General features: G+C 40.1%; 1 protein-coding gene across 15 annotated transcripts in view; it reads left to right on the top strand.

Annotated features, from left to right (window-relative positions):
- rhbdl1 (rhomboid, veinlet-like 1 (Drosophila)) overlaps positions 1-26,322 on the top strand; it is a 238,116-nt gene that overhangs the window by 64,084 nt on the left and 147,710 nt on the right. The window contains exon 1 of one of the 15 annotated variants that reach the window (XM_069906201.1): positions 6,508-6,592. The exons of the other annotated variants lie outside the window; for them this stretch is intronic. The gene's annotated coding sequence lies outside the window, so the exon portion shown is untranslated. Of the gene's footprint in view, positions 1-6,507; positions 6,593-26,322 lie in introns of those variants that run through there. 15 annotated transcript variants of the gene reach the window in all.

Raw genomic sequence — 26,322 nt, 5'->3', positions numbered from 1 at the left:
CAGTGAGGTGGGCTCTGCGGTCTTCTTCAAAGGAGGTTGCAGCCCGCCAAACTGTGAGGCGCCAAGATGCACGGTTTGAGGCGTTATCAGCCCACTGGCGGTGGTCAATGTGGCAGGCACCAAGAAATTTCTTTAGGCAGTCCTTGTACCTTTTCTTTGGTGCACCTCTGTCACGGTGGCCAGTGGAGAGCTCGCCATATAACACGATCTTGGGAAGGCGATGGTCCTCCATTCTGGAGACGTGACCCATCCAGCGCAGCTGGATCTTCAGCAGCGTGGACTCGATGCTGTCGACCTCTGCCATCTCGAGTACTTCGACGTTAGGGGTGTAAGCGCTCCAATGGATGTTGAGGATGGAGCGGAGACAACGCTGGTGGAAGCGTTCTAGGAGCCGTAGGTGGTGCCGGTAGAGGACCCATGATTCGGAGCCGAACAGGAGTGTGGGTATGACAACGGCTCTGTATACGCTTATCTTTGTGAGGTTTTTCAGTTGGTTGTTTTTCCAGACTCTTTTGTGTAGTCTTCCAAAGGCGCTATTTGCCTTGGCGAGTCTGTTGTCTATCTCATTGTCGATCCTTGCATCTGATGAAATGGTGCAGCCGAGATAGGTAAACTGGTTGACAGTTTTGAGTTTTGTGTGCCCGATGGAGATGTGGGGGGGCTGGTAGTCATGGTGTGGAGCTGGCTGATGGAGGACCTCAGTTTTCTTCAGGCTGACTTCCAGGCCAAACATTTTGGCAGTTTCCGCAAAGCAGGACGTCAAGCGCTGAAGAGCTGGCTCTGAATGGGCAACTAAAGCGGCATCATCTGCAAAGAGTAGTTCACGGACAAGTTTCTCTTGTGTCTTGGTGTGAGCTTGAGTTTTACTACAATCACAGTATCTGCAGATATATTTCACTCAATATATTTGCATGAACATGAATAAGGAGGTAAATTTAATTTATTATGCACACCAAATGGAACTTGATTGGTTTATTCCCCAAAGTATCTAACATTTCATTGTGTATTTTATATATTTCACATCACATTCATCATGAATGGCTCTAAGTAATCATAGGGTGCAGATGTTCGTAACTAGTATGACTTTTTCTTGTTAAGATGCTTTATGTTCCACATGTCTTTCTCCTAACGTAAATAAAAATATAAAAGAAACTGACATTACATTTGTCTGCTATACTTCTCTTCAAGCTGACCTGAGAGGAAACATATGACCGTTGCAAAAGAGATGGGTGTGAGTAATGTTCTTGGGGTATGCATCACCTTATAGCCCTCCGATACATAGCTCACAGATGAGGGTGGATGGTTGAAACTCGTATCATGGAGCAAATTCTCCTCTCTCAACCTCAGGGAGAGGAGCATCAATAAATAAGAAATGGGAGCAGAAGTAGGCTGTTGGCCTGATCTACCATTTAATTGGCTCATGACTGATCTTTTACTTCAGGTTTTCTTCCTGCCTTTAACCACAATCCTTGCATGAATTTTAGCTTATTCAAGAAATCGTCTAGAATATATTCAGAAATTAAGACTACTCAACCATCTTAGGAGATAAGTCCAAAGATTCATTACACTCTAGGTAAAGAAATTACTTCCCAGTCTTTGGTTCTGAAAGGCTAACCACTTTTTTGAGATTGCGACCACTTGTTGTACACACCTGAGCTGTTGAAAACACAATTCTGTACCTGAGGTCCATAAGAAAGTTGTGGGTTTCAGTGAGATCTCCCCTGTTTTTTTTCTAAACTCAAGAGAGCATAGCCCCAAGCTGCTTATTCTCTCCTCATAAGAGAAATCTGTCATCTTGATAATTAAATTGATTTATCTTCCTTATGCACCCCATATCATAGGAATGTGAAAATGGTGTTAGATACAGGAAAAGTTTTGAGTTTCGGTTGTTTGAATGGTAGAATTTTACTTTAAAATGAGATGACACAATAAAACATGTTAATCAGGAATGGAATCAGTTACTCCTTAAAAGATGCCAATAGGTCACTGAGACAATGGCTGCAGTAAGAGAAGTGAACAGATTGTTCATCAGAAGTTGTTTCACATGGTATGAATTTTGCTGGATTGCTTACTGGGACAGTTGTGAGCATAATGCAGGGGTTATCTCTTACCAAAGAGGGGTTCAGAGAAAAGAAAGGAGATTGTTATACTAACAGTTATATTAAGATTACTATAAACTCTCAATCTTAAATAAAGCCATTTCATTACAGAATAAAGAATTTTGGTTAGCTGTCATTTACTGAAAACAAATACATACAAACAAATAAATGACTTCAGGATATTTAACAATATTTGCCTTACCTGCCAAGAGTTCTTTTTATCCCCTTCCCTTCCAATTCCCCCCAAACATTGAACATTTAACACCAAACTAATTACACTTACACAAAAGATCTAAAACACTCACAACAGAGGTATGAAACTTGTATTTGGGGGATTATGGGTTTGTCGGGTCGCGGTGGTCAGTGCATAGGCTGCCTTTTTTCCCCCCATGGCTTTTCCTGGTTAGAATGGGATGGACTCCCTCTGGTCCCACGCCAATTGAGGGGTAGATTAGGAGGGTAGGGTAGGGCAGTGAGGCACGGTGGTCTACACTACAATTGTGCCCCAAAATAGTTTAAGTGGGACTGCCGGACCTTCAAAAAAAGTGCTGTATTGTTTCCTTAGGTTGTAGGTAATTTTATTTGAAGGAACACAACTCTGTATTTCTGTGTTCCAACTTCAATGTTCAGGTAGGAGTCAGACTCCAGGAAACTGTTATGCATGTCCTGGCTACCGCCAATGCGATCATGACAAATTGGATATGAAATTTGGACAGATTCATTGTAAGCCTTACATCTATTATGTTTCCCAACAGGAACAACTGGGTCCTGTGGGAATTCTTTACCTATGCTTTTTTATCAAGGGCTTGGCCCAGTTACACCCAAAAAGGTCTCACCTTGACACACGTCTACATTGTGTGCACAAAAGTTCCTGTCACAATGCCTCATCTAAAATATTGGTCCGATAATTCAGGTTTAGATCTGTTCAATTTTTGCGGCGTCAGGCACAGCTGGTGTAGAAAATTGGATTGTACCGCACAGTGATGATTGCAGTCATGTTGGACTGATGCAGGTCGTACCAGCACCATTCATCAATCGTTATTGGATGCAGTGGTTCTTGTTCTAGTGGTCAAACCAGGCATGGAAAGCATTGAGCTCATCTGGGAGTGAAGATGAGGGTGAAACACACAGAAATGTTGGAGGAGCTCAGTCAGCCTCACAGCATTCATAGTCTCCTATTCACCAGATGTGATTTTGGAGCAGGCTACATCATTTAGGCCCTGCCACAGCTGTTGGGTATCTTTCATTGTTTCCATTCATGTGAGGAATCTCCACCCAGGAGATTGCCAATATCACCTCCTCCACACTGACCATCAACCCGGGCACCTCAAGGTTGCATGCTTCATCTCTCACCTCTTTACTAGACACACGACTGTGTAGCCAAAGTTTGGCTTCAGTCTATAAATTTGCTGATAATCATTGTTGACCAAATACAGGAAATGATGACTCAGAAAACAGAATGGAGATCGAGGATCTGGTTGGCGGTCCAGAACAACAATTTTGTTCTCAACATCAGTAAAACTAAGAGCTTTTGGTTCACTTTAGGAAGGGGACCAAGCAATTGCCTTCATTGAAGGAATGGTGTTGGAGAAGGATAGTAGCTTCAAGTTTCTGGGAGTCCATGTATCAAAGGATCTCTCCTGGAGCCAGCACATCGAGGCACCTTTACTTTCAAAAATGTCTGAGGAGACCTGGCATATTGTTGAATGCGCTATCTGAGGTGTACTGCAGAGAGTATATTTAATGGTTGCATCTGGGCCTGGTTTGAAAACTACAATGCCCAGGAAAACAGAAGGTTGCAGAAAGTGGCAAATGTAGCGAAGCCCATCGTGGGCACTGACCTTCCGTCCGTGGAAAACACCCATGTGAGATACTGCCTCAAGAGGGCAGTCTCCACGTCGTCACTGCTCTCTTCAGAGAGATGGTACAGTGGCTTGAAACCTAGCCCCTCCCAGTCTCTAGAATTGTTGTCCAACAGCTATCAAGCTCTTGAACCTTCCCTGACCATAAGCTACTTCAAGTAATTACAACGGAGATAATGTCCTTTGACATTATCTGTTCTGTCCTGACATATCACGGTAATTTAATATATTCTATTGTAGTTTGTGCATCTTATGTACCTGTTTGCTGCAACATCTATGCATTAGTGCAGCTTTACCTTGTACCTGTGTATATGTTGATAAATCGACATTTAACATGTTCTGAGAAGACACTTGATTCATTCTGACAACGAGGAGGTGTTTCTGAAAGATCGGAGAGGTCACCAGATCTTCTTCTTGGATTGATTTGATGCAGAAGTACTAAAAAGAGGAAAATGGGAATAGAATCTTTTTTTTTTAAACTAATATGAATCTTAGAATGTTTTAATGATTGCTCAGAAACAGCACAATACCAGCAATTTCATAGAGAAGTCTTATAAAAGGTATTGAAGTTTGGAAAGGGTTAATATTGAAGTCTTTAAGATGCTGTATATATCTCTGTTTCTCTGCAGAGCAGCAGTTTGCCTGTAGGTCCCCGTATCAGTGCTGTAAGTGTAATTATGTTCGGGCAGGGCCCACCATCTTTCATCAGAGGGAGCTACTGAGGCAGGCAGCAGCTGTGTGAAAAATCCTACAGTGAACGTTCGAGCCATGTCATTCACTCTCAATTTGTTTGGACATGATTGGCTGCACCTCTTCTAGGAGCTTTTTGGCATTCTGTTGTGTAGATGTTGGCTATTGAAGGACGTTGTGCTGAGAGGGCCTGGATCGGGATCGGTGCTGCCTTGCAAGCTCTCCTCAGTGCCTGTGAGTGCTTGTGCTTCTATCTGAGTGCTGGGAAAGGCAGAGAATTCTTGCCTGGTGTGTGTGCAGCAAGCTCAAGGTTGTATATGGATAGGAGCTCTCTGCTTCAGCTCATACAGGAGCAGGTCAGTATGTCTTAAGTCACTCTCCCAGACTTGGATCATCTTGTATCAGAGTTCTCATCTTTCATTACATAAAAACCATCTTGTATTGATGAATCACAACCCACATTTTACATGGCCTTTTATATTTTATCTACCTGATTCAATAATTAACTAATTTCAGGGCAATATAGCACTGGAGATGAGGGCAGTAATTTTAAAAATGCAGAAAAGCATGAGCAAATCAGAAGTCAGGGGAAAGTCAGAGACCAAATTATTAAACCCTCTGGACGTTAACCAGAAAGGATGGTGTTGGGAGGTAAAGAGAGGAAGGATTTCTTGAATTAGAAAACAATCTAAAGGAAAAACACCAAAAACATAAAAGGAATGCAAAAGATATGTGGAATAAAACCAACTTAAGAAGGGAATGAAAAACAAGGGCTGAGGAAAAGAAAAGAAGGAAAGGAATCAATGAGAAAATAAAAATAAGAATCCATTGGAGCAGTTGAATTTAAAACCAAAGAGCAGTCAATTGCTAACCCCACTGGGAACAGACTAAGGACTTTCAAACTCTTCATACTATTTTGGCATAGTTTGTAAACGAGGTCTTATCCAATTGAAAGGCATCTTCCATATTACAAATTGGCAGAGTTTTAGGAAATTTAAATGAATTTAGGGAAAACCATGGTTCTGCCTATTAACATAGTACCTATTTCTTTTAACTCGTACATGTTAATTCTAAATTCTCATACGTGATCGTGCTTTTTTTTTCTTGATTTTTATCTAACAATCTTTGCAGTGTGTTGCTGTTTTACGTTGCTTCTGGAAGAGAGCTGCGCCAATAATAATTTAACAAACCATACAAATTAGACAAACCAAGCCACAAGTTAAGTGATTTTATGACCCTTTCAGCTCTGGATTAAAGTGTCAGAAACGTGCTAAAAGATTCATTGACATTGTTACTGCTGATCTCTGGGGGGGGGGGGGGGGGGGGGGGGAAGACTTTTTCAAGAAATGTACGCTTGAAATTATCATTTTAAAAGGAATTTGCAAACCTTGTATCTTGGTTCATTTAATCACTGATGCTACAATTGATTCGATTTAAAAAAAATCTGATTATGCATTGTACAATCTTTACAAAGGCTGTCAATGTATAAAAGACGATTGAGATGTTCTCCCTGGTATTTTTCAGCAAGCTATTACACAGGTGGGTTATGCTCTGATAGAAATGACTCAGTCAGAAATGGTGTATTATTATAAGAATAATAAAAATGAACATGAAGCCATTTGACCAATTCTAGTTTTTGGAATAGGAATAAATAAAAAGTGATTTGGTATTTCTATGCCTGGAGAGTGAATGAGTTTTGATATAGTTCAAAAAATTTTACACAACGAGAAATTACTTGGCATGTGGAATGACAATGTCATGGAATTTACTTGGTTTGCTATAATTCTGAATTACAATAATAAATAAGAAGTGATTGTTGGAATGTTCATCGCTTTTTTTCATATTCTTCGACAAAGGCATCACAAGCAAGTCCAGCATAACGATTTGCCCTTGTGGGATTGGTAGTGGACTGCTACTGTAAACCACCATAATCCATGTGGGGTATGTACAATGATGTTAGGGAATTCCAGGATTTATGGAACAGCAAAGATTGATGGAACAGCAATATGATCCCACTAGGATTCTGTGTGACTTGGAGAGGATGGCTTTCTCATGTACTTGCTGCCCCTTTCCTTTTGGTTGATTGTAGTCATTTGTTCCCTTTCCATTGCTCATATCATGTCACATCAAAATATCCCCATTATTAAAAAAATATCAATAAATTAGACTTTTTACTGCCCATCCCACTGCCTTTAACTTATCATGCTTGTTGGGTTTTACCTGCAGTTCTAGACCATGTGACACAAAGACAAAATATTTTACCCAGAATATAATTTCTGGATAAATCCCAGGTGTGACATTTAAAGCTGCATACCCAAGACAAATGCATCATTTTAATTAAATGCAGCAACCTAGCGTTTCTTCTGCATTTTCACTCAAATGCACATGTAAATTGGCCACAATTAAAATGTTACTTAAATTGTAAAATTTTGCATTGTTTCTGCATATATGTTCCTTGATCCTTTATGCCTATCTAATAAGTTTTTAAATATAGACATACAGCATGGTAACAGGCCCTTTCAGTCCACAGGCCTGTGCTGTCCAATTACACCCAATTGATCTACAACCTCTAGTACGTTTTGAAGGATAGGAGGAAACCAGAGTCCCTAGGGAAGACTCATGCAGGCACGGAGAGAATGTAAAAACTCCTTACAGACACTGCTGGATTTGATCCCCAGTCTCAATCACTGGTGCTGTAACAGCATTGCACTAATGCAGTGGGTCTCTTTCTTTTTCTTTCCACTCACATACCACTTTAGGTAATCTCTTTGCAATCAGTGCTCTGTGATTAGTAAAGGATTGCTTAAGATGGTATGTGAGTGGGAAGGGAAGGTTGAGAATCACTGCTCTAGACCCAATTGTTACTGAAATATTTTGCTCGATTAAAAATTGTAATTGGCCCATTTCCTTTGGAGTTATGAAACTGTGCACATACAAGTCAATGACGTACAATTAAAACAATGTTTTTAAAACTTTTTCTTTCCACCCACATACCACCTTAAGCAATCCCTTACTAATTACAGAGCACCTATGGCATAGGGAATACTTAGTGGTATGTGAGTGGAAAGAAAAAAGGTTGAGAACCACTGCACTAACCGCTAAACTAACTTTACCACCCCTAAATTTAGACATACAGCACGGTAGCAGGCCCTTTCAGCCCACAAGCCCCTGCAGCCCAAATACACCCAATTGACTTACAACCTCCCCACCCCACCTCATCCCCACCATACATGTTTTGAACAGTGAGGGGAAACTGGAGCACCCAGAGGAAAACCACGCAGACACTTACAAACTCCTTGTAGACAGGTGTAGGATTCGAACGCTGGCACTGTAACAGCTTTATTGTGCTTCCCCGAATCATCTTCTTTTGACAGTCAAATATGAGTGAGTATCCAAATATTGTCCTTTGTTCATTGTTATTTAACACTAAAGTGTTCAGACACAGCAAGAAAAATATACCTTGACTTATTGGAAGTTTTTTTTAGGATCCTTTAAAAGAAAAATTATCCCATGACCTGCCCATTTTATATTTCTTTTAAAATGTTTTTTTCTGACAAAATAGAAACTACATTAAAAATTCAAAAGCTAACTCAATTGCAGGCTCTTGAAAATGCTGTGCTCGATTATGCTTGAACGAATGTATTGAAATTCAAAGGAAAACCATAGACATGCGAGTTTGATATTTCATCGTCTCATTGTTTCCGCTGATTTGAGACAGTAGGGAAGATACATGGTTGGTAGTAAGGTTTGACACAAGGCAAATGGACAAATGTCAGGTCCAGTTTTTGGATGGTATCCATGAAATACAATCAAAGCAGACAAATGTAATTTTACAGTGTGGATCTTATCAATTTGAAGTTATTAAAAAGGATATGCATTTATATACCCAATCCACATTCCAAAGGTGTTTTGCAAACAAGGATTCCAACTAGGATTCCAATGCAAGGAGATTGAATTTTCAGATAGTACAAAGGGAGTAAGCCCACAAGTTGAACTTGATAAGGTAAAGGAGAATAGAGTGGATGAATGTCATTAGTTTTAATTAGGAGGAATTTGGGAACAAAGCAAAAAATATAAACAGGAAAGTCTGCAGCCTCAGTGATTGCAGTGCAATGCACAAAAGTGCTGGAGAAACTCTGGGTGATGCAGCCAAAATTTCAGCCTGAGCCCTTCATTGAGATAAGACAAAGGGCTCAGGCCTGAAATGTTGGTTATATTCCTTTGCTTCCTATAGACACTGCGTGACTGGCTGAGTTCCTAGTCTAATACTTTTGTGTACAGTATTTCAAAAAGATACTGGAAGGGATTATTCCTTAAAATTAAATGGAAATTATCTGTATGGGGCAAAGAGGTCTTGTGAGAGTCCTGGATGGCAATAAATTGAAACTGTTGCAATAGTGTTGAACAATAGTGAGTAAACCAGTCCAGATTTTGGGATGAATGAAATAGATCACAATTAAGCTGATGTAATAATGTGTGATTTTACTATGTTTTAATTTGATCTCTGGCAACTGGAAGGTGAATGAAATTTTAGAGAATGTACAAATCTGGTCAGCTAGAATGATAGAGGAAATGAATTGTGTAAATTCAACATGTTGAATGGTACAGCACAGTAACCACCTCTTCTGCCCATCATGACTATGTCGAACATGACACCAATTTAATATAACTCTCTGTTACTTGCACATGATCCATATCCCTCTATTGCTAAAGATTTTTGTATCTATCTAGCAGCTTAAAAAATGGTATGTGCTTTCTCCACTGTTGCCAGCAGCCTTGTTCTGGGCAACTACCACTCTCAGTGGGAGAAATAAAATGGTGCCCCAGCTATTTGCTATGCTTCCCCCTCCCCCACTCCCACCTTAAATGCACGGCCTTTTGTATTTGACATTTTTAACTTTTGGGGAGCAAAAAATTCTGTCTAGGCTATCTATGCCTCTCATATTATAAAATTCTGGCAACAACATGAGAAACCTAATAGCCTGAATACGCCTGAGATTGTCTGATCTCGGAAGCTAAGCAGGCTCAGACCTGATCTGTACTTGGAGGGGAGACTGCCTAGGAACACCAGGTGCTGTAGGTTTCTGTGAGGGGAAAAGTGGAAACCCTCTGTCTGCCTTACTGTAGACAAAAGTTAAAAGAATTTCATGTATGTTACATTCTAAATGATGTATTATGTGACAGTAATGGAACCTTTACCTTTACCTGATAGAAGAATTTTCTGGAAGAGCTGAGTGAGATTTCACCTTGTCTTCATAACTTCGGAGAGGAATGAATACCTTTGCCATTCAATTAATAGCTACAGAGCAGCCAACTCCATTGCGATCAGAATCCTAAAACATAAGTAGAACACAGGGTATTCATGGTCAGAATGAACTGATCGCAGCCTATTCTGAGCAGGTTCTGATGGAATCCATTTGTGAAGAGATTCCCTAAAAAACTATTTAGTTAGATTTTTGATACTGTGTTATACTAGCACAGTGGACCTAAACCATTGAAGCCATGTGATTCAATTGTGACTGCAATAGTAACTCATCTGGCAGCTACAGATAATAATTAGTGTCAAAGATAGCAAAAAGCATTGTGACACCTATATCGACACGATTTCACTTCAAAGAACTAAGTTCCCTATGGTATCAGTGGAAGTGGATAACGTTAGTTTAAGTCAAATCAAAAATCTTTTGGAGAATAATATCTTGCAATGAAGTTGGCAAGTAAGGCTGTGGTCTGATATACAGTGAGTGCAGCAGGTTTGGGGGAGGAAATAATTCTGGATCTGTACTCACAGCTTACCATTATTCTGGTTTCTTCCAACATGTCTCGAAGGTTGTACACTAATTATTATACATTTACTTCCTCAATTGGTTAACAATTTTATTGTTACGGTATCATGCTATTTTTGCAAATAAATAGCATATTTAATAACCTTTGATCTTTCTAGTAATAATCTTTATAAAGGAAAAATATGTAGAAATTGGATTTAATTTTTTAATTTAGAGATACAGCACAGTATCTGTGCCTATACCACCCAAATACATCCATGTGACAAATTAACCTACTAACACTGTATGTCTTGACAATGTGGGAGGAAACAGGAGCACCCAGAGGAAAACCTATGCAGACACAGGGTGTAGAAACACCCTGAAGACAGTGACCAATAAGAACCCAGAATGCTGGTACAGTAATAGGGTTGATTGATTTTACCATTGATGATGGTCTAAAACTCTTCTGTGTGTTATACTAGCACAGTGGATCTCAACCTTGTTTTTCCACTCTCCTACCACCATAGGAGGCCATAGGTGCTCTGTGGTTAGTAAGGGATTACTTAAGGTGGTATGCAAGTAGGGGGAAAAAAGATTGAGTGCAACTGCATTAGCACCAAAGTTGGTCTCCTCAGATGAAATTAGCTGTAAGTATTTGTGCAATAGAGTTAACGTGTTTTCCACCCTTTCAATTTATTGCAGCTGAAATGCTTCCAAACTTAAAGACACAAATTCTGTCTTCATTGCAACCAGACAGCAACAGCTCACTGAGGCTGCTATAAAGGAGAGAAAGGTTGGGGAAGGAAGGCATGGATTAAGAAAATAGAATTTTGGATAGAAACAAAAAGGATCTGGTGAATGAGATCCACATTTGGAGACAGAATCCAGATATAATCAATCAGTGCTGGACAATGTATGATATCATTACATGTATCAGGGTGACCTTGGTGTATGATAGATCTTACAGTCAATTCACACACGCACAGCCTCCACTTGTAAATGTACATACATAACATAGGAGCATACAAAACCTCCACCTATGCCTGCACGTGCAATGTGCATCCACCTGTGCATAAACATGCTCTCCTCAACTCCCCATCCACAAATACTATAATCCCCTCCATCTCCACATAAATAATTAACCCTCACACTTAGTCCAGAAAAGTACAAGTGAAGTTATTCTCCTTACATACAAAACAAAATACCAGGATGGAAACGATGTAGGCACAAGGAGTGGCCTCTTGGACACAGCACTTCACCAGGCTTGAGGAGAAGGAGCTCTTCCTCATATGCAGAAAAAAAACACTTGAAGCTCCAATAAATGAGCTTCTCAGTAGTTAAATTCTCCAAAAACTATTCTGTTCTTGTCCAAGCACATTGAGATGTGCGAGCTGCTCCAGTGAGTTTTGAACCATCTTTCCAAGCATCCCATTGTAAATTGAGTGGCCTTTTGAATAGCATTTAAACTTGATAAGTGATGCTCCTTTTTTAAATGTAATTACCAAAAGATGACTCTGTTTTGAAATTAGGAACTTTATTTTATGTGAGAAAAGCATCAAGCTGAGTTTCTTGGTAGTTGACGTTATGTGACTTACATCCGATGCTAGGAAAATGTTGGATGTATTAGCACCTTTGGAATGTGGATTGGTTATATAAATGCATATCCTTTTTAATAACTTCAAATTGATAAGATCCACACTGTAAAATTACATTTGTCTGCTCAGATTGTATTTCATGGATACAATCCCAAAACTGGACCTGACATTTGTCCATTTGCCTTGTGTCAAACCTTGCTACCAACCATGTATCTTCCCTACTGTCTCAAATCAGCTGAAACAATGAGACGATGAAATATCAAACTCGCATGTCTATGGTTTTCCTTTGAATTTCAATACATTCGTTCAAGCACAGTCCAGCACAGCATTTTCAAGATGGATCATGACTGGAACTGAAGTAATTTTATCCATTTTGGTCACCATGCTGTAGGAAGGATGCGATTAATCTGGAGAGAGTGTAGAAAAAGATTCACAAGGATATTTCAAGGATTGTAAGGAGAGATTAAATGGATTTGGCTATTTTCCCTGGGACGCAAAGGTGGAGGGATGATCTTACAAGGTTTACAAAATCATGGTGATGGCCAGTCTTTTTCCCAAGGTAGGGGAGTCTAATAGCTTTTAGATACTACTTTAAGGTGAGAGTGAAAAATTTAAAAGGTACCAGAGTAGCAAGTATTTGGAAAAAGATGCCAGAAGAATTGGCAGATGTATCGACAATTACAATGTATAAAAAGCATTTGTACATGTTCATAGATGGGGAAGGCTTTGAGAGATTTGACCCAAATGCAGACAAATAGCACCAGCTTCTACAACAAGGTATTTAAAGCAAACATTTACACCTGAGAAGCTGATAGTACAATCACCTATGGATAGATGACAGAAAGTAAGGTACTTGAAGGAAGAACAGAGAATTAGAAGCAGGTTTTATATCTGTAGGAGGTCATGGAAAATGATGATCCATATTTTCTCAGGTATATTAATGCAGGTTTTGATCCAAATTTATAAAAGTAGGTTATCATGGTAGGTCAGGGGGAATGCATTCGCTGAATAGAAGCCCAATTTTATATGCGCATATTGGAGTCTTTACCTACGAAGATGCAGGCCTTCTGCATTTTTTTCATGTGAATGGTATTTGGCAGATAAAATACCCTGACAGGATAGGGTAAATTTTATTAAAGGTAACTTCTTTGCCTGTCCACTGCAACCACAAAGATTTAATTTAAACATTCACTTTGTGACCATAGTGCTTCCCACAACAAGATATCCATGCATTATTAAGAACATTTACCACTACCTCAAGATGGATAAATCACAGCAAAAAAGAAACTGCAAATGCTATTTTCAAAAAACTCTTGATCCTGATTCTTGGTGTTACGACCCCAGACGACCCATAAACCCAGCAGCAATAGATATTTACCAAGACAAATGATTACTTAAAGAAAAGATGCTTTTAATTATCTTTAAACATGAAAATAGAATCAAACTTTAACTTATCATTATTGACTTACTTAACCTACAATTCCCTTCTAATCCTAAGCACACATGTATGTAATGTGTGTGTAAGTTCAAAAAAGTTCTTTGGTTCACAGTCCAATCTCACTTCTCATTCCTCGAAGTTCACTGGTTGCAGGCAATTCTTATATTGTGCACAGAATTTAACATTTATAAAGTTCACCAGGCCTTGGTGCTTGAAAGGTAAATGGTTACCACTCAGGAAGGTTCTTGTCAGTTTTCAGAGAGAGATTTGTTGTTCCAGGACATCCACAACTGATTCCTTTTTAATCAGCCATTCCATTGTCTTGCTGACGAAACTTGCCTCCTTCAGGGTTTTCCAGATAATAACCTCTTTCTTTCAGGTCATCACAGAGTGCCTTTTTGTTTCTCTTATTCCAAATGAAACATTAGACAGCCAGTCCTCTCCTCTTGCATGAACCAGGCCATCTTCCCAATGGGGCTTTCCACAAGCTTGCAAGCTTGTCCTGTGCCAGTTCCAGCTGCTCTCTGCTGACTGTAGCATTGTAGAAGTGATTGCTCTCTCTCTCTCTCTCTCTCTCTCTCTCTCACTCTCTCTCTCTCTCTCTCTCTCTCTCTCTCAGAGAAAGCCTGTTTGACTCTCTCTGCTTGGAAAACCACATGATCCTCTTAGAACAGCTCTAGGCAATCCGCGGCTCCAACAAGATCTTTCATCTGTTGCCTTTTTGTAAACAACAATCCATCAGTGAAGTCACTTACATACTCTCCAAAGCTCTTGCAAAAGCTGTGGAGCCGATAGGTCTAGCATTAGCAGAGCTCCAGTATTTCAAATAAGATCTGTTTTAGTGTTTGTATGTAACCTACTCTAACAAACCTTTCCCAACTTATCACTCAAAAACATACCTACATACTCTGTCACATTGGAAGAAGAAAGATTTAAGCAGAATTTGACGATCTCTCAACAGGCTAAAAAGAAGTGTTGACAATCAACACTAACACCTCCATGTTAACATTTTAGTTTATTTGTGAAACTAAAGTTCAGGAATAATATTGTTACTTACTTTCTTCAGTAGCTTTTCATTAAAAGCAGAACCCACTTAACATTCATTGCATGAGTGGCTTGCCTCTGTGTGGGTGAAACATGGGTGCATGAAAATCACAGAAGTTGTTCACCTTTGGATGAAAACCACAGCTCACATCTGAGGGCTTCCATGCTTTAATGCTTAAGATGCATGAATAACCAAGAAGAAATATCATACATTTGTGTGGCAACAACAATCTACTTGAAAGAAAATGGCATACTTTTAATTTTTCACTTTCTGAACCAGCAAGATTGATTAACATTTTTATAAGGGACTAGTTATATTACTACTGTAGTTTCTGCTTTCTTTTTGATATGAATCAAAGGGAGATTAAGTGCTGAGCTAGCCATGCCATACTTCAGTTCATACTGTGGGATCTTTGGCTTACTACATTGTGGATGGATTTGTACATTTCTAATGTGTAATTTAGACAGCATTTTTCAGAAAATTCCTATTATTACCAAATCAGATGAACTGTTCTACTTTCATCCATTAGGCAGTCTGGGCTTTGCAGAGTCTTTATCTGTCATCATGGTTCATCTAAATGTATACTGTGTTTCTTGGGTTCAGAACTAAAAGAGTGCCAAGGTTTGTTGTTGCCAAATAATATAATTGTAGATCAAGAACTGGAAATCTGTAAAATCTGAAAGACAAAATTCTAATGGGGTTTCAGAGAATAAACAAAAGGATGTTGTTTCCCCTGGCAGGGGACGCATAGAATGAGAGATCACAGATTCAAAATAAAGGATGCCCTTTCAGTGTTCAAGTTTATTATCATCCAATTGTACAAGTGCAACCTGATGAAACAACATTCCCTAGTCTTCGGTGTAAAAACATGAAAACATCCAACCAGACACAATACATATACAGACAAACAATACATATGCAGTTCATATATAAAAATAAATATAGTTTAATTAATAGTAGAGTTTCAGAGGTTGTGTATGAGCAGTTCATTCAGATGAACATGGGAAGAAACTGTTTCTCAGCCTGGTGTTTCTGGCTCTGATACATCTGGATCTCCTTCCCAATAGGAGTAGTTGTAAGATGCTATGGGAGGTGTGGTAGGAGTCCTGTGTGAGGTGTGAATTATTTTATTTTCACTCAGCATGTAGTCATTCTTTTCATTTCCTGCCCCGCACCCTCCCCCCTCCTCGCAAAGGTCTATGGGCACTCTGTCACTGAGAAGGTTCAAGATGAAAATTGATAGATATTTAGTCAATTAAGAGATATGTGTTTAATAAAGAAAGTAGTCCTGAGGTAAAAGATCAACTGTGATTAATAATAAAACACAGGCCTACTCCATTCTTCTGTATGTCTTCTTAAAAACTCATTTCCCTGCCATTAGCGGTTAGCGCAACGCTGTTACAGTGCCAGCATCCAGGATCAGGGTTCGAATCCTACACTGTCTGTAAGGAGTTTTTACATTATCCCGGTGTCTACGTAGATATTCTTCAGGTACTCCAGTTTCCTCCCACTGTTCAAAAACTCAACGGGGTTGTAAGTTAATTGGGTGGCATGGGGTCATGGGCCGAAAGAGCCTGTTACCAGCAGGACATTTCTATAAATACAGTATATGCCACAAGCAGATAGTCTGAGGGAGGTTTACATGGATTTTATCCTTCCAATGTGCAATGATAGGAAGGCAAACTGCAAAGCTGCACCAAACCTTTGTGTATCTCTTAGCTTTGCATCTTAGACATTGAAATGTACCAGTTACCAATATTCCTTGGACTAGACAACCAGCAAGTTTTGGCCAGATAAGAGGGCTTCATTCACCAAGCTGATAATCTTTCAGAAGCAATTGGTGCTTATCTTATTTTGATTCCCAGAAAACAACCCATGTAACACAAACCTATGTTTTGCAGCGATCGAAGATTAATTTTGATACTGCATCTTTTTCCTGACTTCATTAAAGACATGTTCTAGAAGGAGTTAGATGACAGTCTCATCTACAAGGTAGCAATCTCGATGAGAGTATGTAGTGGCCAAGAGACTCCAGATGCATATTAACTATGTTGGCGCTTGTTCAAAGGTTATGGCAATGAGATATTCTGCAGATGACTGATTTCTGCTCAGAGTATTGAAAGCATCTTCAGGGAATGCTGCTGTCAGAGAGCAGCAACAATCATCAAAGATCCACACCACCTATCACATGCTCTGTTCTCGCTGCTGCCATCAAGAAAGAGGTATTGGTGCCACAAGACTCGCACCACCAGGTTCAGGGACAGCTGCTACCCCTCCACCATCAGACTCCTCTACACTAAACTCAGTTGGAGACTTATTTAAGGACTCTTGCATGCACTTTATTGATTTTTTTCCTTCTATATTGCACAGTCAGTTTGTTTACATTGCTTTATTTGTTTACATGCAAACATTGAGTCCATTTTTTTTGCACTACCAATAAATGGTAATTCTGCCTGCCTCGGGGATGTATGTGATCTCTTTTTCATCCATTCAATGGACATTCAGTGTCTTCTCTGCATACCTTAGTGACAGGTGATCTAATATGAGTGGAACACTACATCCATATAGGTTGACCAATCCTTTGCAGCACTGACAGGTGACAATGGGTGTATGCATTTCTTGATACAGCTGGGGTAACTATCAGGATGAAGGCCTCTTTTTTTTTTTAACCTATTTTGGATGATTGCTGCTATGCAGATATATGTTTAGCCAAAAGAGAGGGCTGTGTTTTTCAAATGTCATTTGTGTACTGTTGAATGTTATTATAGATGTACAGGGGCCTTAAAGTGTTGCCAGCTATATGCATGGAGAAATTAGCAGCAAATTGATATCCAGTAAAACCTCTGGTATATGGGACCTACAGGGATTGTCAGTTGCCAGATAAGCAAGTTTTCCGGTTGCTTGTGATTGTGTGTTGTGTGAATGGAGAACTAACGACGACGTGCGCCAATTTTAAACTTCCATATTTTTACACATTTATTTTCTGAAATATTTTTTGCTGGTTGCTTGAATTCCAGAAAACAGGGATTTAAATTAAAATTAGTGCAATAAGTGACCAATTTCAGTTACCAATCAGTTTTTCAGTAAAACCTATCATGTAACATACTGGTAGAATTTCTAATCCTACTGCGAGTTTCAGGGGATAGAATGTTATTAAGAAATTTGGGCACAGCTACAGTGGCAATTCGCAAGACTATTTCTCAGTTATTAATCTTGCAGCTATTAAAATAACTTGAGATAATAAAAATGTAAGGCTTCAAACGTCCTTTTAAATATTTTTTAAGTTTAGCATATAAACTTAAATATCAAATTTTAAAGAAAATGCATAACAAGTCATCTCATATAACATACAAGTACAAAAAAAAGATGGAGCTACATTAGAGCTTCAAACTTCAATAAATGTAAATATTGTAGTGGGCTCCAACAATTTAGAGGATCAGTTTATCAGTCTTTAAAAATCATTCCAAGCAGAAACAAATGTTATTCCTGTTTCTAAATTAAATGCTCTCTCTATTGAAGTCAAATAGGAATGAAAATGGCAAATTGAAGTATACAATAAACATTAGGACTCTCTGTTATTGTGCTATTGTTACATTTTCCAAACTATGCTAATTGTATTTTACATGCTAAAAAAATTATTTGCTCACGTGAGAAAGAGAAAAATAAATAAATAAAATGACTGAGGCAGATACAGGAAATATATATGTGAGGGTTGGTTTGACGTTTACATTAGTTGTCCATAGAATTTAGTTATTTGTAAATTGGATGAACGTGATGACTAAATCATAATAGCCTGGAAGTATAAAGAGGCAAACAAGAACGACTGCAAATGCTGGAAACCTAGAGCAAAACACAAAATACTGGAGGAACTCAGTGGGTCAGACAGCATCCATGGAAGGTAATAGACAGTGAATGTTTTGGGCTGCAACGCTCCATTAGGAATAGCAAGAAAGAAGACAGGAGCCTGAACAAAAGGGCCGGGAGGGGGAGGAGCACGAGCTAGCAGATGATAGGCGAATACAGGTGGGATAAAGAAGAAATGGAGTAAAAAGTAAGAAGTTAGGAGGTGATAGAAGGAAGAGACAGAGGGCAGAGGAAGATGCACTTTGATAGGAGGATAATAGATCCTAGAATGACGAATACCTGGGAGTATGCCTTCACGTTTAATGTAACTGCCATTACTCTATACTCCCTATTCTGTGACTTGGGTAAAATTCATTTTTTTTAACCTTCATAGGAAATATAGAAACTTTTGCATCAAGATCATTGACAAACTATATTTCTAGGCAAGACTTATTTTAGCTATGATGCTTATGGTTTATGCATGTATCCCCAAACTGTAGTAATTTCTGAGTCCTCTCTACTGTGATTGTAGCACCGTTTCCCATCAATTGTGGTAGTTCTACCATGAGTAGGAATTCTACAGTCATTGCACTATATCAGTCAAGTTTTACTGAAATATTGAAATTGAATGTTATACATCTGTATTGATAGAGTCAGTCAGAAGCACTGAACTAATGCAATTGGAACCAAAAAAGTAACCGTCTCATTAAACAGCTTATCTCTAACTGAACTCTTCAAGTTTTATTTTCCACTAAACAATGGCATGATATGAAATTCGAGTTTTTGACAGAAATAAAGGAGAAACATTCTTGGGTTTAAATGGATGCATCATTATCACTATAAAATATATAGCATGTTGTTACGAGAAACAGTGCAGGAAATAATGGGAGCTCTGAAGCAATCCAATCCCCTTGCCTACAGGAGTGGAGGCAGAGGACAAAATATGATCAAATGCTGTTGTTTAAAATGGGAGGGAGGGATAGTCTGATTAATAAGTAAATTATTGGGAAAGAAGGCTCTAAGGGATATTGTAAATAATAATTCAGAAGGACATTGAAGGATGAAAATGAATCCATTTAGATTTGTTGAGGAAAATTCATTTGTAAGTAATTTGAATGGATGTTGTACTAATGTGACAGGACAACAGGAAGAGCTGCAAGGGAGAATGATCGGTTTTCCTGAGAGTCAGTGAAATTATTAATTATTGAAATTTATTAGAACGGGGAGATTTAAGTGAGCTCTGTGGATTACAAAATACACATGCTGTATAAGGTAGAGAGTAAGGAACTAATTTTGCTTAGCAAAATAGTTAATAAGTCAGCATTCAATGAGTTATTGATTATTTTCTTTTTCAATTAAAGCTTACTGAAAGTTTGGAACTCGCAGTCTGAAAGGTGATATAGGTAGAAACCCTTACCAGATTTTTGTGATAGCTGAACAAACAATTGAAATGCTGTAGCTTCCAAAGCTGTAGACCCAGAATTGGGAAGCATGAACCCTTATTCAGCGTGATTTGCTGAATGAACACTTCATATGCCATAATTTTTCATAATTCTGTGGTAGTGTATTAATAATGCCATTAAGCAATGTGATATCGTTTTGAGATATTTACATGTATTAAAAGACCATCTCCAATAACATGAAAACTTTGCATATGTTAATTTTTGTAGATCCTGTATTTTATTTATTTGTGTTAGTTCTTTGAGGTGGCTTCTAATGCGCCACTCTTACAGTTTGAATCTGGCAATGTCTAGTGTCTGTAAGTAGTTTGTACTGGATTCCTAAATATAATTTTAACTCCAGCATGAGTCAGGAGATTGATTCAAGTGTCCTGCAAGTTTAAATTCTATCAAAAAGTTAAGAGAAAATTCAGAGAAATATTTCATAAATCTCAATGAATATGAATTTGATTGAGAAATAAATATTTCATGGGAAAAGTAATCACCATGTTGAAGAATGTTAAAGTATTACATTAAAAAACTTACAAAGATGCAAAATTAGGATCTGAGAATTAGGATCAAAGAATGAATAGGATGAGAAGTAGTGAAATGAAACAGGAAAGTAGAAACCAATTATTGGATCTTCCATAAGGAAATAAAAAAGGAAGGGTTTAGTAAACACAGATGTTCATCAACAGGAAGATGAAAGAAAGAAATAATAACAGGAACTAAAGAATATCAGTGAGGTTAAACCATTTTTTAAGCATCTGTTTTTCCAGTGGAAGACGCAGGAGAATTTTTTTTTTTAATTACATCAAGGGATGAAAGAGAGTGAGAAACTTAAAAACCTTAAGAAAAGCAAAGTGGTTAGTCTAGCCCAGTGGTTTTCAAACTTTTTCTTTCCACTCACATACCACTTTTATTAACCCTATGTCATAGGTGCTCTGTGACTAGTAAGGGATTACTTAAAGTGGCATGTGAGGGTGGGGTGGTAAAGGTTGAGAACCACTGCTCTAGGCTTAATTGTTACTGAAGTATTTTGCTTGAGAAAATTGGTCTTTGGCCCATTTCCTTTGGAATTATGAAACCGTGCACATTAGTTAATTGGGTACGATTAAAACAGTGATTTTCAAACTTTTTCTTACCACTCACATCTTCTTCTTTGGCTTGGCTTCGCAGGCGAAGATTTATGGAGGGGGTAAATGTCCACGTCAGCTGCAGGCTCGTTTGTGGCTGACAAGTCCGATGCGGGACAGGCAGACACGGTTGCAGCGGTTGCAGGGGAAAATTGGTTGGTTGGGGTTGGGTGTTGGGTTTTTCCTCCTTTGCCTTTTGTCAGTGAGATGGGCTCTGCGGTCTTCTTCAAAGGAGGTTGCTGCCCGCCAAACTTTGAGATGCCAAGATGCACGGTTTGAGGCGATATCAGCCCACTGGCGGTGGTCAATGTGGCAGGCACCAAGAGATTTCTTTAGGCAGTCCTTGTACCTTTTCTTTGGTGCACCTCTGTCACGGTGGCCAATGGAGAGCTCGCCATATAACACGATCTTGGGAAGGCGATGGTCCTCCATTCTGGAAATGTGACCCACCCAGCGCAGCTGGATCTTCAGCAGTGTGGACTCGATGCTGTCGACCTCTGCCATCTCGAGTACTTCGACGTTAGGGACGAAAGCGCTCCAATGAATGTTGAGGATGGAGCGGAGACAACGCTGGTGGAAGCGTTCTAGGAGCCGTAGGTGATGCCGGTAGAGGACCCATGATTCGGAGCCGAACAGGGGTGTGGGTATGACAACGGCTCTGTATACGCTTAACTTTGTGAGGTTTTTCAGTTGGTTGTTTTTCCAGACTCTTTTGTGTAGTCTTCCAAAGGCGCTATTTGCCTTGGCGAGTCTGTTGTCTATCTCGTTGTCGATCCTTGCATCTGATGAAATGGTGCAGCCGAGATAGGTAAGCTGGTTGACTGTTTTGAGTTTTGTGTGCCCGATGGAGATGTGGGGGGGCTGGTAGTCATGGTGGGGACCTCCGTTTTCTTCAGGCTGACTTCCAGGCCAAACATTTTGGCAGTTTCCGCAAAACAGGACGTCAAGCGCTGAAGAGCTGGCTCTGAATGGGCAACTAAAGCGGCATCGTCTGCAAAGAGTAGTTCACGGACAAGTTTCTCTTGTGTCTTGGTGTGAGCTTGCAGGCGCCTCAGATTGAAGAGACTGCCATCCGTGCGGTACCGGATGTAAACAGTGTCTTCATTGTTGAGGTCTTTCATGGCTTGGTTCAGCATCATGCTGAAGAAGATTGAAAAGAGGGTTGGTGCGAGAACATAGCCTTGCTTCACGCCATTGTTAATGGAGAAGGGTTCAGAGAGCTCATTGCTGTATCTGACCCGACCTTGTTGGTTTTCGTGCAGTTGGATAATCATGTTGAGGAACTTTGGGGGGCATCCGATGTGCTCTAGTATTTGCCAAAGCCCTTTCCTGCTCACGGTGTCGGAGGCTTTGGTGAGGTCAACAAAGGTGATGTAGAGTCCTTTGTTTTGTTCTCTGCACTTTTCTTGGAGCTGTCTGAGGGCAAAGACCATGTCAGTAGTTCCTCTGTTTGCGCGAAAGCCGCACTGTGATTCTGGGAGAATATTCTCGGCGACACTAGGTATTATTCTATTTAGGAGAATCCTAGCGAAGATTTTGCCTGCAATGGAGAACAGCGTGATTCCCCTGTAGTTTGAGCAGTCTGATTTCTCGCCTTTGTTTTTGTACAGGGTGATGATGGTGGCATCACGAAGGTCCTGAGGCAGTTTTCCTTGGTCCCAACAAAGCTTGAAAAACTCATGCAGTTTGACATGCAGAGTTTTGCCGCCAGCCTTCCAGACCTCTGGGGGGATTCCATCCATACCTGCTGCTTTGCCACTTTTCAGTTGTTCGATTGCCTTATATGTCTCATCCTGGGTGAGGACCTCATCCAGCTCTAGCCTTAGGGGCTGTTGAGGGAGCTGGAGCAGGGCGGAATCTTGGACTGAGCGGTTGGCACGGAAAAGAGATTGGAAGTGTTCTGACCATCGGTTGAGGATGGAGATCTTGTCGCACAGGAGGACTTTGCCGTCTGAGCTGCGCAGCGGGCTTTGGACTTGGGGTGAGGGGCCGTACACAGCCTTTAGAGCCTCGTAGAAACCCCTGAAGTCGCCAATGTCCGCGCTGACCTGGGTTTGCTTGGCGAGGCTATTCCACCACTCATTTTGGATCATTTGGGGGAGACCACTCACATACCACCTTAAGTAATCCCTATGCTCTGTGATTAGTAATGGATTATTAATATGGTATTCGAGTGGAAAGAAAAAATTTGAAAACCACTAGTCTAGGCCCATAGCTATGTTGTTGACTCTCAGGTGTCCTTTGGAATGGCATAATCAACCATTCTGTTTAGGAGGCTGCTAGAAGTGAAACACAGAAGTCTGCAGATGCTGTGATTATAATAAAAACACATCGAAAGGCTGGAGGAACTTATCTGGTCTTTTCTGCATCCATAAGAGACGAAGATATATTACTGACATTTTGGGCCTGAGCCCTTTTTCAAGGAATAAGCAGTTAGCGCTATCCTTGCAAACAACATCTGAGCAAGTAAATAAAAGAATGAAGAGACCATATACTGACATTAGTTTTGGATTAACATTTACAGATAATAATGATTGATGTTGAATCGGTGGACCAAAGAGCCTGTTGCTAAATTCTGTGACTATAAAAACATTAGGCAAACCAATAGGACTAAGAGTTTAACAAATCACTTGCCCTGATGGCTTGCAATGTAGACTTCCAAAATAAATTACTGCTGTGTGTAGCGTGAAAAGAAGCTCTCACAACTGGAGGGAGAACAAACGCTTTTATTAGCTTATAATTAAGGGTAGGGTTTCACAATAGTCTTCAGAAGGGTTCTGGGTTTAGGCTGGAAACCAGAGTTATATGTGAGCAGGTGGGGGTGGAGCTGGGAGGCGGGTCCAGCCATCAGCAAAACACCCTACCAGTGAATCCCAGTTCACTGCAATCACCCCTTCCAGTAGAATTTAGGGTCTGTGAATGAAGACAGAGAACATGGGTTCAGAAACAAATGGTTAAAAAAAAACAGTTATTTACAAATTTATGGATTTAAATGGTCCGGGGGTCTGGAGAGGTCATCTCTCTCGAGCTTGGCCTGTTCCAGCGATTATGGCCAGCTCGACATGGCTAGCCTGATCCTTCTTTCCCAACTCGAGCAGTGGCTCGAGTGGACGCTGTGACTAGAGTGTCCCAGATCTGTTCTTCTTCACAAACGCAGCCTATAGCCGTTTCGTACCTGCACTTCTTGGCAAGCATCCACAGATCCAGTCATCAACGGTCTCTCTTGACCGCTGGCAACATAGAGTGAGTTGGTGCCTCGCTAGGACCTTGTTCTGTGACTTCAGGTACCAAGCCTTCAACGCATTGATAGCAGCGTCATATGTAGAGCAGTCCCTGATGACTGCATACTCTTTTGTTCCTACCCTCGAAACAAGTGCGGACCTCCTGAGTTCATTGGTGTGGAAGATGTCTCTGGTCACATTCAGGTAGGCCTGGAAGCAGTCTAGCCAGTATGTGAACTCCTCATCTGTGTCAAGGGACAGAGGGTCTATCAGTAGCGTACCCGGCTTGAGAAGCGCTTCCATCATTAGGGAATCAGCTAATAAAATTGTAGCATGAATAAAAGTTCTCATGACTGGAGTGAGAACAAATAATTTTATTAGCTTATAACTAAGGGTAGGGTTTTGCAGTAGTCTTCAGAAGGGTTCTGGGTTTAGACGGGAAACCAGGGTTATATGTGAGCAGATGGGGGTGGAACTAGGAGGTGGGGCCAACCATCGGCACAACGCCCTACCAGTGAATTCCAGTTCACTGCACCAGGTAATGCATGCATTGGTTGTCAATTTATGAAATTCTCTAAATTCTAGTAAGGTTCAAACTGATTGGAAAATTATAGATATAGCATCACTATTCAAGAAGTGGGAGATAAAGCAAGGAGTTGTAGACCGGTAACTGATCATTCATCATCAGAAAAATGCTGGAATCTTTATTGAGGAGGTAATAATGGAGCACTTAAAAATGGATAACAGCATTAGACGGTCTTGCATTAGATGGTCTTACAAAAAATTGATCATCAAAACTGTTTCAAGATGTGACTGGCATGATACATGATAATTAAAAAATTTAATTTAAATTAAATAGATAAAGGAAAGAATTGGCTATAGTACCTTTGAATTTCCAAAATGCATGTAATAAGGTGTCATGTAAAGGCTTTCAACAGAATGTAGGGACATGAAGATGAGGTAGCCTCATATAGTCAGAGCATGGCAAACAAAAGGCAGATATAAGGGGAATGACAAAGGCAGGGAAACTTTTTAAAAAAGATTTAGAAGTTCAATTTTCTGATAACCATGATGCCTCCAAGGCTTGACAGGCAGTTGTCTTGGACCATGCTGATTCTTACTGGTAGATGTATAATATATCCTTGGGCTCAATTTTACAACAAAAAAAAAATGGCTCCCAGCTAATTGATAAGCCCTGTTCAGCAAAGTTCCTTCCGATGAATAAAACGTGAAAGTCTGCAGACACCATGATTGAAGTAAAACACAATGCTGGAGATACACAGTAGGTCAAATGGTGTCTGTTATATAGCAAAAATAAAGATCACCGTTTCAGGCTTGTGCCCTTCATCAAGGTATGAGCAAAATGTAGGCAGGAACCTGAAGGGCTCAAGCCCAAAACGTTGGTTATGTATCTTTGCTCAAGATTCAAGATTACTTAATTTTCATGTCATAAAACTGAAAAATTAATATTACACAAAACCTCGGAGGATGCCCACCCTGAAGAAGTTCTCCTTTGCTCTCCGAAAGTGATTCTGTGGGAATCTCTCTCACTGCTCCCCATCTGTCATCCCTGTTGCTCTCTAACCTACCCCCCACCACCACTTCATTTGGGGGCCCATCTACATTTTTCTCATTCCTTCATGAACGGCTCAAGCCAGAAACGTTGGTTGTGTATCTTTATCCTTTGCTACATGAAGGACACTGTTTGACCTGCCGAGTTTCTCCAGCCTCGCTTTTCTACTTTAACCAGGGTGTCTGCAGAATTCCATGTTTTACTTTAGGTTCATTGGATGTCAGCACTGTAAAATATGAATAGAGAATACACTGAGTGTACTTTAACAATGGCAATATTCTGGACCAACATCGAAGTACTCAGGCTGGCAGAGTCCGCAAGCATTGAATCCACGCTGCTGAAGACCCAACTGCGCTGGGTGGGTCATGTCTCCAGAATGAAGGACCATCACCTTCCCAAGATCGTGTTATATGGCGAGCTCTCCACTGGCCACCGAGACAGAGATGCACCAAAGAAGAGGTACAAGGACTGCTTAAAGAAACCTCTTGGTGCCTGCCACATCGACCACCGCCAGTGGGCTGATATCGCCTCCAACTGTGCATCTTGGCGCCTCACAGTTCGGCGGGCAGCAACCTCCTTTGAAGAAGATCACAGAGCCCACCTCACTGACAAAAGACAA

The sequence above is a fragment of the Narcine bancroftii genome, chromosome 12 (genome assembly GCF_036971445.1).
Source record: "Narcine bancroftii isolate sNarBan1 chromosome 12, sNarBan1.hap1, whole genome shotgun sequence".
NCBI lineage: Eukaryota > Metazoa > Chordata > Chondrichthyes > Torpediniformes > Narcinidae > Narcine > Narcine bancroftii.
This window is presented reverse-complemented; position numbering and strand designations above follow the sequence as displayed.